The 15,403-nt window shown below is 46.9% G+C and overlaps 1 long non-coding RNA gene across 2 annotated transcripts in view; it reads right to left on the bottom strand.

The window, feature by feature from the left end:
• LOC126998781 (uncharacterized) overlaps positions 1–15,403 on the bottom strand; it is a 30,350-nt gene that overhangs the window by 9,195 nt on the left and 5,752 nt on the right. For both annotated transcript variants that reach the window (XR_007752987.1, XR_007752988.1), the window contains exon 2: positions 11,920–12,158. This is a non-coding gene — a long non-coding RNA (uncharacterized LOC126998781). The remainder of the gene's footprint in view (positions 1–11,919; positions 12,159–15,403) is intronic.

The raw sequence follows: 15,403 nt of genomic DNA on the forward strand, positions 1-15,403 counted from the left end.
ATAATTCTGATGATGATGATGATGATGCATTTTATCTCCGAGAACAACATACCACCTCCGCTTTCTCTAACTCCAATCTTATTTCCAGTCTTATTTACGGTAGGCCGAACAAACGCTATCCACATCATTTTTAACCGGGAGTTGTTGGCTGGTCAGTTTTCCCTTGGATTTCTGGCTCCTATCGATCTATATCTATAAAGTAAAAAATGCCCCAAGAACTGCTGGCATTCACCCTTGTCCACACAATGGCACCCACGAGCACCAGATGGAGAGTGGGTCGTATCTCTCTCTCTCAATGATCTCCACTACCGACCATCTCCACTGGCGCCTCTAACATTACCACCATTATCCCGGCCATGCACTAGAACACCTCCACCTTCGCCTTAACCACAGCCCCAGTACGAGTAATCAACACCCACACCAATACCACAACTCCTCTGAAAACCATCATCACGTCACCACCACCACCTTCTCCATCGTCGTCGACCATGACCAGCAACCAGAGCCATGCACAGAAGAGGAGAGTTTGGCCTTCATCGATGCTGATACAATAGTGTTTTATTATGGGCTGTAGGCGTCGTCACGGCCTCGAAGTACCACATAAGCATAAAACACTATTTCTGTCTCTTTGTCTCTGTCTCTCTTATAGTGTGCGCCATATCCTTCTCATGCATATACTCATTCTTCTCTCCACCTGGTTCTCGGTATCAGTTCTACGCATGATAGGACTTCAATTGTCTGAGTATTATTTTTATTATTAGTCATTCGAATATCTTTAACCATTCTCTGTTCTCAAATCTATGAACCCTGTGATATGACACGCGCTTCCTGTCTTCCCGTGTTTCACCCAGCATTTTTCTCTCCATTCTTTTCGGTTCACCTCTCTCTCTCCAGATCTCTTGCGAGGAGCCAAGTTTCTGAATCGTGCCATCAAACCAAAGGAAGCTCCGAAACACCTTCCTGCTGGCTATAAAAATCACGTCCTGCTTGTAATGACACACAAGCCAACCAACCAACCAAAGATCCGAAGGAACCACTCCAAAGGTGAAAGTACTGTGTGTGTGTGTGTGTGTGTATTTCCTCTGGAGTCAGGTATTGCACAGATTATTGGGAAGTAAATTGGTCAACATATAAAGAACAGACACGAAAAGAAACCTGAACAACGAGAAAAACAATAAAACGCAAGGATAAGCAGCTGTAGGAAGTTGTGTGATGCCTTCAGGAAGACAGCTCGCCAGATCCGGGAAGAGAAGGAGGCGGAGGGGGAGGAGGGGGAAGAGGAAGAGGAAGAGGAGTAGGAGGCGGAGGGGGAAGAGGAAGAGGAGGAGGGAATGAGGAGAAGGAGGCGGAGGGGGAAGAGGAAGAGGAGGAGGGGATGAGGAGGAGGAGCAGAAAGAGAGTCGAGTAGAGCGAGGTAATGGCGACAATTAGTTCCGGCGCACGAGCAGAAACACCAGTAGCTTCCGGAGCGTCGAGGTGGCGGAAGAGCAACGATCACCACCGCCACCACTGCTCGGCGCCATACCACCGCCACCACATCACTTCCAGCCACATCACCGCGGCCAACACTACCACCACCACTGCTCGACGCCATACCACCACCATCACTTCCAGCCACATCGCCGCCAGTACCACCACCGCCACAACTGCTCGGCGTCATACCACCGCCACCCCCCATCACTTCCAGCCACATCACCCCCGCCGCCAACACCACCACCACAACTACCCCGCGTCATACCACCACCACTACCACTCCTCACCACACCATCGCCACATCACAGCCTCCACCACCACTCAGCCACATCGCCGCCAACACCACTACCGCCACAACTACTTCGCGCCATACCATGGACCACCACTCCTCGCCACAACCACCGCCACCTCCCCATCACTTCCAGCTACATCACCCCCGCCGCCAACACCACCACCACCACAACTACCCCGCGTCATATCACCACCACCACCACTCCTCGCCACACCACCGCCGTCACCACCACACTCTGCCACATCACAGCTGCCGCCACCACTTCCAGCCTCCACCACCACTCAGCCACACTACCGCCACCACCACACACCGCCACATCACAGTCGTTACCACCACGTCCAACCGTCGCCACCAGCACTCTCAGCCACATCACAGCTACCACCACCAATCCTTGCCACACTGACACCACACCCGCCACAATTACAGTCGTCCCCACCATCACCCATTATCGCGGCCATGATGGAGGAGAGGGAATCACAAGGCGCCTTACATCATAATGGCGTAAACACATAAGCCAAGACAGCTGGAAGGTCAAGGTTCAATATTCTTTAGTTATACTGCTTGGAGAGTGAACTGAACAGGTGTGTGTGTGTGTGTGTGTGTGTGTGTGTGTGTGTGTGTGTGTGTGTGTGTGTGTGTGTGTGTGTGTGTGTGTGTGTACTTGAGGAGAGAGCAATTTGAATGCGAACAATGGGGAATCAGTATATTGTATTAAGAGATTCTCAACCTGTGGCATGTCATCTCTCAGGGGTTCGTAAGATGGGCTATAAAAAAAATCCTTCTTAATTTAACTGCATCTTCACTCCTGTGTTGTATCGCTCTACATACACTGATTACGTTAATTCTTGGCTGATTGATGAGTGAATTAAATATCCATGCGTTTTTTTTACCATTATACAATATACTGAATTAGTCGATACATTACTATTCCGTATTCTGTGTCACATCAGTAGGATACCGGTTAATGATCTAATTCTTGGTGGCACCCACACGGAGGGAGAAAGATTGGTAAACCTGGCTGCATTATTTTGTTGAGTGCGTGGTGGAGGGCATGGAAGTGCGTTCGTGAAGGTGACGCGCTTTCTGGGTTCGGGATGTGGATTAAAATAACGTTTGGGATTTGGGTGTCCGAGAACAATGCATGGGTAATATTTGTATGGAGAGTTTTTGTTGAGGAATGGATAGAGTTTGCATATTATTATACGGTGTGTATATGACATTATGTACGGGCATGGTAGCGATTGTGTCTGGGGAATGGATAACGTTGATGTTGAAAATGGTGGGACGTGTGATTGTAAAGGGAAAGGTGTGTGTGTGTGTGTGTGTGTGTGTGTGTGTAAAGACAGTATTCTTGAAAGTATGGCTGGCGTCTTCTGTTACACACACCGCCTTAAAAAGTATCGAAGGAGGGGCATTCCGGTACATAACTATAGATGTTGGAGGAGGGCGGCAGTCAGGGGTTGAGGGGGAGCGGTGCGCACTGCAGGAGCGGCAGCCTCTTATTTTTTGCCAAGCAGCCGTCCGTCGGTGGCCCTGAGGCGGAGCACCCTGGCTGGAGACGCGTAAGGAGGGGCCTTGCTCTCAGAGGGGAGGGGGGAGGAGGGAGGGGATACGTTAGAGCATTGTCCTGGGGGCGGGATAGAGCGAGATGCTGTCAGCCAAGGAAAATGGCGGAGCTGGGAGGAAGCAGGAGGAGGTGCCAGCGACCACCAGGCAAATCGTGTGCTATATGACTGCCTGGCTTCCGACCCTTCCAGCCTCCTCTCCACGGACTTGGCTTCATCCACCTTCGCCTTCATACCTGCACAAAAACTCCTCTCTCCTCCACCACAGAGTTCAGACGAGGCACGTTTTTTCCTCCCGGACGCACAAGGCACCTTAGAAGCGAGGCAGCGAACACCTTAGGACGGCCAGGGGGGGAGGGGGGGGGGTGACGAGGGGCTTGGAGGGCGGGCGCACCGGTGAACGAGGAGGCGTAAAGAAAAGGGATGGGCGCCCCTCGAACACGCCCCTCAGCCCAAAGAACTTTCATTCACGTCCTTGGCGGAAACTGATCATGCTTCCGGACAACCAACTCCACGTCATCACTGGTGCTGCTTCTCTGCATGCGCTCTTCAAAATTACCGGAAGGAAGAGTATGGTGGTGGTGGTGGACGCTGGTGGCGGGGCGGGAGCGGAGCAACGTCCTGTGGGAGTGAGGAAGGTGGTGGTGGTGGTGGTAATAGCAGCAGGTGTGGAGGAGGGAGTGGGAAGCGGTGGGGGATGCGTGCAAAGCCATCGTCCTGCTATTGGTCCGTGGCGAGGAAGAGACGGTGGAGGCGAATGACACCACGCCTTGTGCTCCATAAATCTCAGAGCTTGCGTGAGAGAGAGAGAGAGAGAGAGAGAGAGAAGAGTTGATATCTACCACTAAACCCACGTATAGGAGGCAGGCGAGGGGGGGAAATGGTGGTATACTAATAGTGGAGGCGGTGGTGGCTGCGGCAGATGGATGGCTAGTGATGTGTAGCGCGGACGGCAGTAATAAATAACGGTAGGACATCGGGGTGTGTGGAGCGATAACATCCTGACGCCGGACGCAAAGAAAATACCGATATGTCTCGCCATTCAGTGAAGTTGAAAGAGAGAGAGAGAGAGAGAGAGAGAGAGAGAGAGAGAGAGAGAGAGAGAGAGAGAGAGAGAGAGAGTCACCAGCATTCCAGAGACTAAAAATCGAATCACGGAGAACTATCAAGCGAATACAACACAAACAGTTAAACATGTAAAACCAAGGAAAAAAATTCAGTACGAGTCGATTATAATTTCACACGGTAAGATGGAATGAGACGAGGAACATATGGAGGAGGAGGAGAAGTGGATATATTAAGACACGCCAGGAAGCTGCCGCCCTGCATGGGGTTATTCAGGCACAAGAAATGGCGAGGAGGGAACAGGAGAGTACAAGGCCATCGCTAGATCAAGATAGTTCCGCCCTTCTTGACGGTGAAGATGTCACCGATGAAGATCCCAGTGACATGACTGATGAGACTGAAAAGAATTGAAAATGTCGCTGATGAAGATCCCAGTGACATGACTGATGAGACTGAAAAGAATTGAAAATGTCGCTGATGAAGATCCCAGTGACATGACTGATGAGACTGAAAAGAATTGAAAATGTCACTGATGAAGATCCCAGTGACATGACTGATGAGACTGAAAAGAATTGAAAATGTCACTGATGAAGATCCCAGTGACATGACTGATGAGACTGAAAAGAATTGAAAATGACACTGATGAAGATCCCAGTTACATGACTGATGAGACTGAAAAGAATTGAAAATGTCACTGATGAAGATCCCAGTGACATGACTGATGAGACTGAAAGACTATTGAAAATGTCACTGATGAAGATCCCAGTGACATGACTGATGAGACTGAAAAGAATTGAAAATGTCACTGATGAAGATCCCAGTGACATGACTGATGAGACTGAAAAGAATTGAAAATGTCACTGATGAAGATCCCAGTGACATGACTGATGAGACTGAAAAGAATTGAAAATGTCACTGATGAAGATCCCAGTGACATGACTGATGAGACTGAAAAGAATTGAAAATGTCACTGATGAAGATCCCAGTGACATGACTGATGAGACTGAAAAGAATTGAAAATGTCACTGATGAAGATCCCAGTGACATGACTGATGAGACTGAAAAGAATTGAAAATGTCACTGATGAAGATCCCAGTGACATGACTGATGAGACTGAAAAGAATTGAAAATGTCACTGATGAAGATCCCAGTGACATGACTGATGAGACTGAAAAGAATTGAAAATGTCACTGATGAAGATCCCCGAGAAGAAACCTATGAAATAAAAGATGCGCTCAACTAACCTGGCAGTTTCTTCTTCCGGCCAGCAGCGTTTCGTCAGTCCAAGGCTCTTGTTCAAGGACTGTTCGGGCAAGATTTCTCACAAAAGCCTGTGACAAGCCTTAGACCCGGGCTTTGAGTTCGCTGTTTGGACTTGCATTTCTTACATTTCTTACATTACTTAAAACCTTTCTATCTGTGAGTAAATCGTCCTGAAGGTAATATTTGAATCACAGAGTTTTACATTCAGAGTTACATGCCAGAGCGCGCGTCCCCCATCCCGCTGCCTCGGGCCGGGGGTGTCAGCCGCCCCCGCATCGGCCGTGGCTGTGCCCAGCTCGTCCCAAACCGACGACTTCACTCACCTCGCTCTCGCCCGGTTTCTTGACCACGCCATTCATTATCTAAAAAAAGCTGAGACCGCCATCGTCCTTCTGGGAAAATTCTAGCATCACACTAGCATGAATCTGAAACAATACCATGAAACCAAATGTACGAAAATGAGAGATAAACAGAGTGGCGCATAAACATTCTCCTGCACCTCTTTCCCTTCAATTCCTCATACTCGACTGTTTTTCCTTCATGCAGGAATATTAGCGGCAGATAAATAGATAAAAATAATTAAGTAGAAGGTTAAAGTTACATATAGATTTTTATTTTTTGGCAGCAACTTCCCCCCACTGACCACCGCCACACCAGCACGCGCCCCGGACCACCACCGCACCGCCGGGCACACGATTATAAAGAGGGCGCCCAATGCCGTCAAGGAGAAGCTGATTTAGCCCCACAAAGACCGGTGACGGACGACAGAACTACCGCACAAGGGACGGGCCAGGCGCACACAGATAGATACATAGATAGATAGATTGCCAGGGAGATAAATAGTTCGATAGAAAGATATTGGAAAGAAAGGAATAGAGAAAGAAAGAAAAACGATACAAGTGTTTAGGTAGATATATAGAAGATGGAATAGAGAAATAAAAATCAGTACTTGACCTGACATTTCATATGCACCCATTGCCTTCTTGCCATCTAGTGACTTTCATGGCCCCATCATCTCCTCTCTATCCACTTTTCGGTTTTCCATTCTCGTGACATAAGTACGTAATTCAAGTTGGGGGCATACGCCATAGCTGCGCGTGGCCTCAGTGGTCATGTTTGTTACATCAGCTTGTCGTGAATAATGAAGTAGTAGTAGTAGTAGTAGTAGTAGTAGTAGTAGTAGTAGTAGTAGTAGTAGTAATAGTAGTAGTACACAAAACGATACCGTACACACACACACACACACACACACACACACACACCTCTGAAAACGGACAACCACTACCGCATTATCTAGGTCGTCGTTTTTACGGTGCTCGTTTTTTATGGTAATTCCTGGCATGACGGACAGTCCCAGCATCATCGTCAGCAGCAGCACCATAGGCAAAAAAGGGTTATTTATAGACACGGGGGAAAAAAAATAAGATAACACCCTTTCATAAGAGCGAGTAGGTACACAGAAAACGAAATTAAGAGGTGTCAAGGTGAGGGAAGAGGAAAGGAGACAGGTGGAGAGGTGAGGAAGAAGAATTGAAAGAGGAGGAAGGATGAGTGAGGGAGGTGATTGAGGGTTAGGAAAGAGAAACGAAAAGGGAGGGAGATAGGTGGTGGGGATGAAGAAGGCAGGGGAGGGTTGGAAAGGGAGAAAAACAGGGAGGAAGACAGAAAGGGATCAGGGAGGAGAGGAAAAGGAAGGAACAAGGTGGGAGGGAGCGGGAAGGGGAGACAAGAAGGCGAGGGAAGAGGAAGGGAAAGGGAGACAAGATGGGGTTGAGGAAGGGGAGGAAGGCGAGGGAAGGGGAAGGGAAAGGCACAGGGAGGGAGTCAGGTGGAGGGGTGAGGAAGGCAAGGGAAGGCTAGGAGGAGGAAGGGAAAGGGAGGGAGACAAGGAAGGGGAGGAAGGGGAAGGAACAGGAAGGAGTGTATGGACTAAATTAGGTGAGGAAGGGTTAGGAAGAACAAGGGACAGGGAGGGTGACTGGAGAAGGGTAATGTAGGGTAAGGGGAGGAAGGAGGGAGAGTGGAGGGAGAGGAAGATGCAGGGAGGGAGACATGAGGGGAGGTGAGGAAGGAGTGGAAAGGGGAAGGGAAAGACACAGGGAGGGAGACAGGTGGAGGGGTGAGGAAGACAAGGGAAAAGGTCGAAAGAGGAAGGAAAAGGGAGAGAGACAAGATGGGGTTGAGGAAGGGGAGGAAGGGGAAGGAACAGGAAGGGGTAGGGTGAGGAAGGGCTAGGAAGAGAAAGGAAAAGGGAGACAAGATGGGGTTGAGGAAGGGGAGGAAGGGGAAGGAACAGGAAGGGGTAGGGTGAGGAAGGGCTAGGGAGGGTGATTGGAGAAGGGTAATATAGGGTAAGGAGAGGAAGGAGGGGGAATGGAAGGGAGAGGAAGATGCAGAGAGGGAGACAAGAGGGGAGGCGAGGAAGGTGTGGGAAGGGGAAGGGACATAATGGGAGGCAGGAGGGAGGGGATAAGAACGGGTTGACGTGAAAGGGGGACAGTCACGCAGCTGGGAAGGTCAGTCGTACGCTCACGTAACAACACTCATCCTACACAGCCACAGCCCACACTGGCAGCACAGCACTTCATTCACGCCGCACCGACGCTCATGTGGCCCCGGCAGACTCCTCAACATGGTCTCAACGCAAAGTCGGCATCTCGATAAGAATATTTGCTGAGGCCGACCACCATTGCCTTCAAGAACCCGCGGACGCAAAGAGCCTGACAGAAAAAGGTAGCTCACTCACACACACGCACACGCACACACACACACACACACACTAGAAGAGTGCATGGCAAGCCTCAGTTTGCTGCGCCTCCCCACAATTTCTCCGCCGCATGCATCGAGGGATTTGCCGAGTGGGTGTGTTTCACTGCCGGCCACACATCACACGAGATTGCAGCTTGTTCTCTCCCGACATTTAACAAATCTACAAGTCCTGTTTTTCCTTGCATGATGGTCCTTTACTTGCATGACGCAACTCCAGCAAGGCACTTAGAATGAGATTTTTAAAGAGAAAAAAAACACGAACAGAAAAAGAGATTTACTCTTTCTCTGTACATAAGAATGTGTTTTTTTATTGGCTCGTAACGTAACACCATGATGTGGATTAGAGAGACCAGCCATTGCACAGGAACGCCGGCATAGTCAATAATTTTATGAAATCAGTGAGCCAAAGACAAGTGCGCTGTGGGGCACTTCACCGCGGGCGTGAGATGTGTCGGACTTACCGTGGCCATTTGGCCTAATGGAATAAGACGATTATTGTTCTTGTCCTTTATCTTTTTTCATTTACCTCATTTGTTGTCGGCGAGTCGCTGGAACGATACAAGTGATGACGAGAGTGACAGCCGCTACCCGGGCAGGATTCCGGCAAGGAGCCGCGCCGGGTGCATGGCAAGTGTCCTGTACTTAAAACAAGATCACTGGATCCTTGTAGAGATTTTGAGGAAGAACTTGCACTATAAACAGGAACGGTTACTGAAATGAGGCATATATATGTGTGTGGGTATATAATATATATATATATATATATATATATATATATATATATATATATATATATATATATATATATATATATATATATATATATATATATATATATATATATATATATATATATAATTACGAAGTTGGTCAAATTAATAAAAATAAAACATTGCTATTTTTCTGTCAATAAGTACGCTTTATCCTGGACGAAAAAGTTGCTTCCCTTATCTTGAGAACGTCCACGAGGGTGTATATAAGAATGCAGGACCATAGCGACTTGCTCTTTGACAGTGTTAGCTTTCTATGGTTAGTCCATTGCCTATGACGATCGCCGGACCAGTCTCGAACAAGAAAGTGCCACGAACATTTACATTCACGACTTGCCATCATAAGATAAGCCCGAAGGGCCAGACAATACAGAGGGCAAGGCTGCCCCACCGTTTGAATGCCTCACGCCACCTGACTCGCTCGGGAGCCCGGCGCCAGCAATCACTCACGCCACAAATCGTTTCCAGGAGCCGGCCGGAGCAGTAGCCACGTTCGGCCGTCAACAGATCTATGTATTCGCAAACTAATTCGATTAACCAGGTAAACAACATGTCAAGAAGCTAGCATTGCTGATTAACACTAGTTTATAATTATCATAATAGAAAAATATGTTGATTTCCGAAGATAAACCAGACTTCAATAAGAAAAAAATATACACGTGGGCGCGTCAGTGGCGGCGGGGCGTTGCTGGGCGGTGCACCTGCCGCCGCCGAGCCTCGCCACGCGTCTGGCCGTGCCTCGCCTTACCAGGAATATATAAATAGATTACATTTCCGAGACTCATCGATACAGTAGCGAGGGCGGGGAATGGATGAAAGAGGAGGAGGACTAGAGCGAGGAGAAGGAGAAGGAACAAGAGAGGGGAGAAAAGGAAGAAAATCGGGGTGGGCAAAATTCAGGGGAGAATGGTGAAGGAGGGAGAGGGGGAACAGGTGGGGGAGGTTAGCAGACGGCGCCGCTTCCCATTTATCGATTCAGTCGACTGCACTAGCGGCGCATGCGAGCCCGGCAGCGGTGGCGGCGGTGGTCATGCAAGCGGCCGCGCTAGCTCTATAGACTATCTCCAAGCAAGCGTGGGGCGGGGATGGAAGTGGAGGCGGTGCATGGCGGATGTGGAGAAGAACCGAAAGTGCTGAAGAGCCGCGGAGAATAGGAGGGTTTTAAGCAGGTAAAAGACTTGCTAGGACAGAAGGGGAATGTAAAAATTTTGACGCGAGAAGCACTTGGGAATGTTGAAGGTGGGACGGGTCCACGGTGCACGAGGGGAGTTGGGGATGTGGGGAACAACACAACGCGGTCAAATGTATGATAAATTCCTCAGTGCATGAACCACAACCCATGTTTTAAAGTGCTGCATAGTTACTCACGCCGAAGATACACAAAATGCAATGAGAAGTCTAAGGGTCGCATTTTAAAACATTTCGCCTCCCAAGTTCACATATTTGACAAGGCTTTCGTAGGAGTTGTAGGCATTTCCAGTTGTAGTTTTAAGAACCTGCAGTGTTAGTTTGCCCCTTCTTCTGTACCGTGAACCTTAAAAAAACACCCATTAGAACACGATTGATCCCCTCTTTGACCTTTAGAAATAGTTGATGTGAGAAGCGAAAGGGTCTTGTGACACCGACCTAATAAACTTGGAGTGAAGAACGGAAACACTCCTCGGGCTTAAGATGTAAGTATACGCGCGACGCTCCGTTCCTCTCATGATTGCTATATATATTTTTTTTTTTACAGCAAAGGAGGCAGCTCAAGGGCACACACAAAAAAGAAAACAATAATAAAAAAAAAGCCCGCTACTCGCTGCTCCTAAAGTAAACGTAAAACCTCCACCTCCCAAAGTCTATTTCCATGCACTCTCTTCTATGCTTTCTGTAGATCCTTTCTGAATAACCAGCATATACATTTACATAGGAAAGGCCTGCTCCCTATACACAGTTGTCCAATTAAGACTTCCAAACGCATCTTTTCAATTTTTTCAATGATAATATTCTATCTATTCATTTAAATAAGGCTAAACTTTAATTTTGTTCTGCTCTCTTTTCATTCGTCTCCAGGGCACAGCGATCACCACCAACTCTTACCAGGGTGTGTGTGTGGGGGTGGGGTGGGGGGGGGGGAGAGACCTCATAAGCACCTGTGAGCCATAACACATGTAGGAACAAACACACACACACACACACACACACACACACACACACACACACACACACACACACACACACACACACACACACACACACACACACACACACACACACACACACCGCCAATACCTTCCCATCTTCTCCCCGCCTCTTAAACTCCCACTACAACTCGCTGTAATAAGCGTCGCCGACCAGCCAGGCGCGGCGGCCGGCAGCGTTGCTCACACGAAAGGTAAAATTTGTTTAATTCTCATTGTACCATTGTAACCAACCTAATATCATTCCATTATGTAATTGTTTTGTCGATATTGTAGGCTAGTTCTCGTTGTCGTATTACATAAAAGAACGTACTTCCTAAATATTTATCTTACCAATATAATGATTACACGGATGTTTACACTGCAGCTAATTTTGTATTGGACCTTCGCAGATGTTTGTCTCCCGAGTTACGAAAATACTTATGTTATCGTCATGTAACCAGGTTCATTGGATACCTTGAGAGTAAGACTGTGTAATGGTAACATCATCAAACCTTTGTAATTAATATTCTGCAAGATAGGTTACGTTGAGCGATTACCTTGTGATTCTGCGGGGTCGGAGCTTACCACAACCTCCGGCCCATATATTCCAGCTCGGGTCGGAGGGGGGTGGGGAGCTAGACACACGCCAGTCCTCGTCGTCAGACCGGCATTGTCGGCGTCGGCCCTTGGAGCTGGTCTGCGGGGAATGTTCTTTTATAGAGTATTCTCAACCCCGCACCTTCTTCATGGGCCGTCACTGAGAATGACTAATGGTCCCTCCTCGGAAGAACAGAATCTGTCGAATAAAAAAGAGGAAGTTGGGGTTATTCCTCACTGCGCTGCTGCCGCGAGGTGTCCCGCCCCCCTCCAACCTGTGTACCTGCAGCGCCATCTGTAGGTCAGCTTTGTCACGTGTTTTTAAGCGAAATGTATGAACAAGGTGATCAAGTTTCTTGTGTTTGAATGAGTAAGTTATTGTTAATTAATAGATCTTTATTTTTGTAGCACCGTTTCTGTGGCACCGTACCCGTGACTTTATCTTTATTTCTTATTCGTAAATGGAGAGGACCTGCATATATAGAAGAATATTAAGAATATTTTTCCTTCCATCTCATTCCACTAGTTTAACGCTGGCATTATCGAGGTTTTCACCTCACTCCACTGAACTTGCAACCCTTTCATGCTGTACAGTAGAGTTATGAAAAATGAGATGCCAATAAGTACTACAACACTGGGTTGAGAAATTGCCTTCGTGGTCAGCAGGAAAAAGAAGAAGAAGGTGCGGAGAAGACGGGCTACGCGTAATGAGTGGCTGGAGCGTATCGTGTGTCTAGGCATCGTTACACTCCCCCTCCCCCCCTACCCCCCCCCAAAAAAAAAAATAAACCGGGCATCAACACAGGCGCCGGCTTTGGCAGCTTTTCTATATCTTGTATTGTTACTAAAATCAAATCCGTGTTAAACACACAAATCTTGTAGACCCACATTTCTACGCACACTTTAGTTCAGATAAGTTATAGAAGCAAATTATTATTTAATAAAATAAGTTTTTAGATGTTTTATACTCCGATTTTTTAAAATTCGAATTTATACATTCACATTTTACAACAACACTCTATATACCAAAACATTATATTCTACTATACGTGCTGTATTTTAAGACTTTCTCCGTAAATGAAACATGATTCATATTAATTATAAATATTATCACCATAACGCACGTGTGTTCCATCACAGGCGTCCACCCACCCCCTCCCCTATGCCATTCCCTTCCTAATCCCAACCTTCACCCATCCCCCCTCCACCTCCCCCATCCCCTCCTCTACCTCCACCCACCCCTCCTCTACCTTCAACCCACCCCACCCCCCGCCCCACGACTCACCCCCAGTAGAATAATTATTGAGGGATAACTCTTAGGTAACATCGCTGCTCATTTCGTTGCGCATGGACACACACACACACACACACACACACACACACACACACACACACACACACACACACACACACACACACACACACACACACACACACCACGAGTGTCAAAAGAGGCTGAGTAATGCAAAAATGAGTCATCGGCGTACGCGTGGATATGACAGTTTGTTTTGGGAAGATCATTAATGAATAAGAGAAAGAGTGGAAGATAGGACAGAGCCTAGCGGGACATCATTGTTAATAGGTTTAAGGGAAGAACAGTGACCGTCTACCATAGCAGAAATAGATCGGTGGGAAAGGAAACTGGAGGGTAGTTTGGAAAGCAAAGATTTGTGCCAGACTTTGTGAAAAGCTTTTGAGATGTCAAAGGCAACTGCGAAGGAGCTGTTCCTGCATAGCAACGCCACACTGTTGTACACTTTGCCAGGCAGCTCTCAAGAACACAAATTGTGGCTTCACGTGAACCCGGTAAAATGCTTGGGAAGGCCTCAACATCTTTATCAGTGAACCTTATTACTGTTGAAAAGTAAGCAGTTAATGCCTCCAAGTTTCCAAGCTTTACGTGCATAAGACACTCACTCCGAACCTTTCAAAGCTTTTTTCACTATGCTCAGGCAATGTCTTGTTTGTTCTTCACGCTCAGAGAAGCATAAATAATGCTCTTTGTATTAACAACCGGAGGCTTTTATCGTCTTAAAAACCCACAACGTGTGCAAAAAACTGTTGTTGCATTTACATTTACATTTAAAATAACACCTGCGCTTGTGCTTTTTATCAAATGATATCAGAGACCTTCGGATATGAGAGCTGGTATATTTCTCCTTAAAATAATTGCATTGCTTCGAATCCCGAGACTCTATTTACAGGCTAATGCAATTAACACCCTTCATGGGTCACAATTAACGAACACGATTTTCTAGATATCGTGAGCCTTTGGGTAGACTGTCGTTCCTATACAAAGAAGTGTTCCGAGGCAGTGGTGGTTAGTCTCTGGGTGCTAAGCGCTATTATGTTTTAGTGTACCATTACGTTCCTCCTCCTGTATTACAAGGATGATTAGATTTTAAAACATCAAGTATGCATATTCATTATCATATTTTACAATACTAAGCAGTTTGCGGCCCATACAGAAAAGGGGCCTCTGGCGGCACCTCACTCCCAGCGCCGCTCGGTGGTAGTGCTCAACAGTCCCAGACCAAAGTGTTGGGACAGTATCACAGAAATACAATTATTGTGATGATTATTTAATGATCAGTACTTCGGCAAGACTTGAGAACCTTAAGACCTGGACAAGGTTTTAGTGTAGGTTTCCTTTCTGCTGACGAGCTTACTGCTATTATTATTATTATTATTATTATTATTATTATTATTATTACCATTGTCAATATTATCATATCATTATCTTCATTATTGTCAGTATTATCATTACCGTCATCATCGTCTTCATTTTTATCATTATTACGGCACCTTCGCACGATCACCAGCCTCAACTTTCGAATTTTATTCTCTCCAGATTCGTATGAGCCCTCCGTTAAATATAAATCCATGTGCACGCACGCTCGCAGGGATTCGAAATGATGCCGCTTCAGGAATATGCTCCGTAATTTTCATAAATGAAACATCATCTAACCATGTATCATGTTTTATGAGCCACCCATCAAAAAGAAATCCCGAAAGGTTGTGGGCACCAGAGTGAGGAAAGTGACCCAAAGGATGGCTTTCTGTTCCAAATATTTACAAATTTCTTTATTTTGCGTTGGGTAAAATTGCAGTTTAACACAATACTCCCCCCTCCCACGAACCAAGCTTGGAGACCTGTGGGAGTAGAGTCCGTGGCACCAAACTGTGTATCTTCATGGTTTATCACTGAAACAAAACCTTGCATTGTATGACACCATAGTTAAGAAATCACGAACAAACTGCTTTTTCAACCTGTTTGTTAATATCTGTATCAGTCTACACACACAAAACCAGATATCTGCAACCACACCCAACCACGCAGTTACACAAATGGTCATACAGAACAACCTTTCCGAGTGTATTTATGCCTCCGAGTGTCCGTTAAACAATTTAATGGTCACATTTATTACTAATGGCTGAAGGATC

Source organism: Eriocheir sinensis, chromosome 15 (assembly GCF_024679095.1).
Source record: "Eriocheir sinensis breed Jianghai 21 chromosome 15, ASM2467909v1, whole genome shotgun sequence".
In the NCBI taxonomy this organism is placed as follows: Eukaryota; Metazoa; Arthropoda; class Malacostraca; order Decapoda; family Varunidae; genus Eriocheir; species Eriocheir sinensis.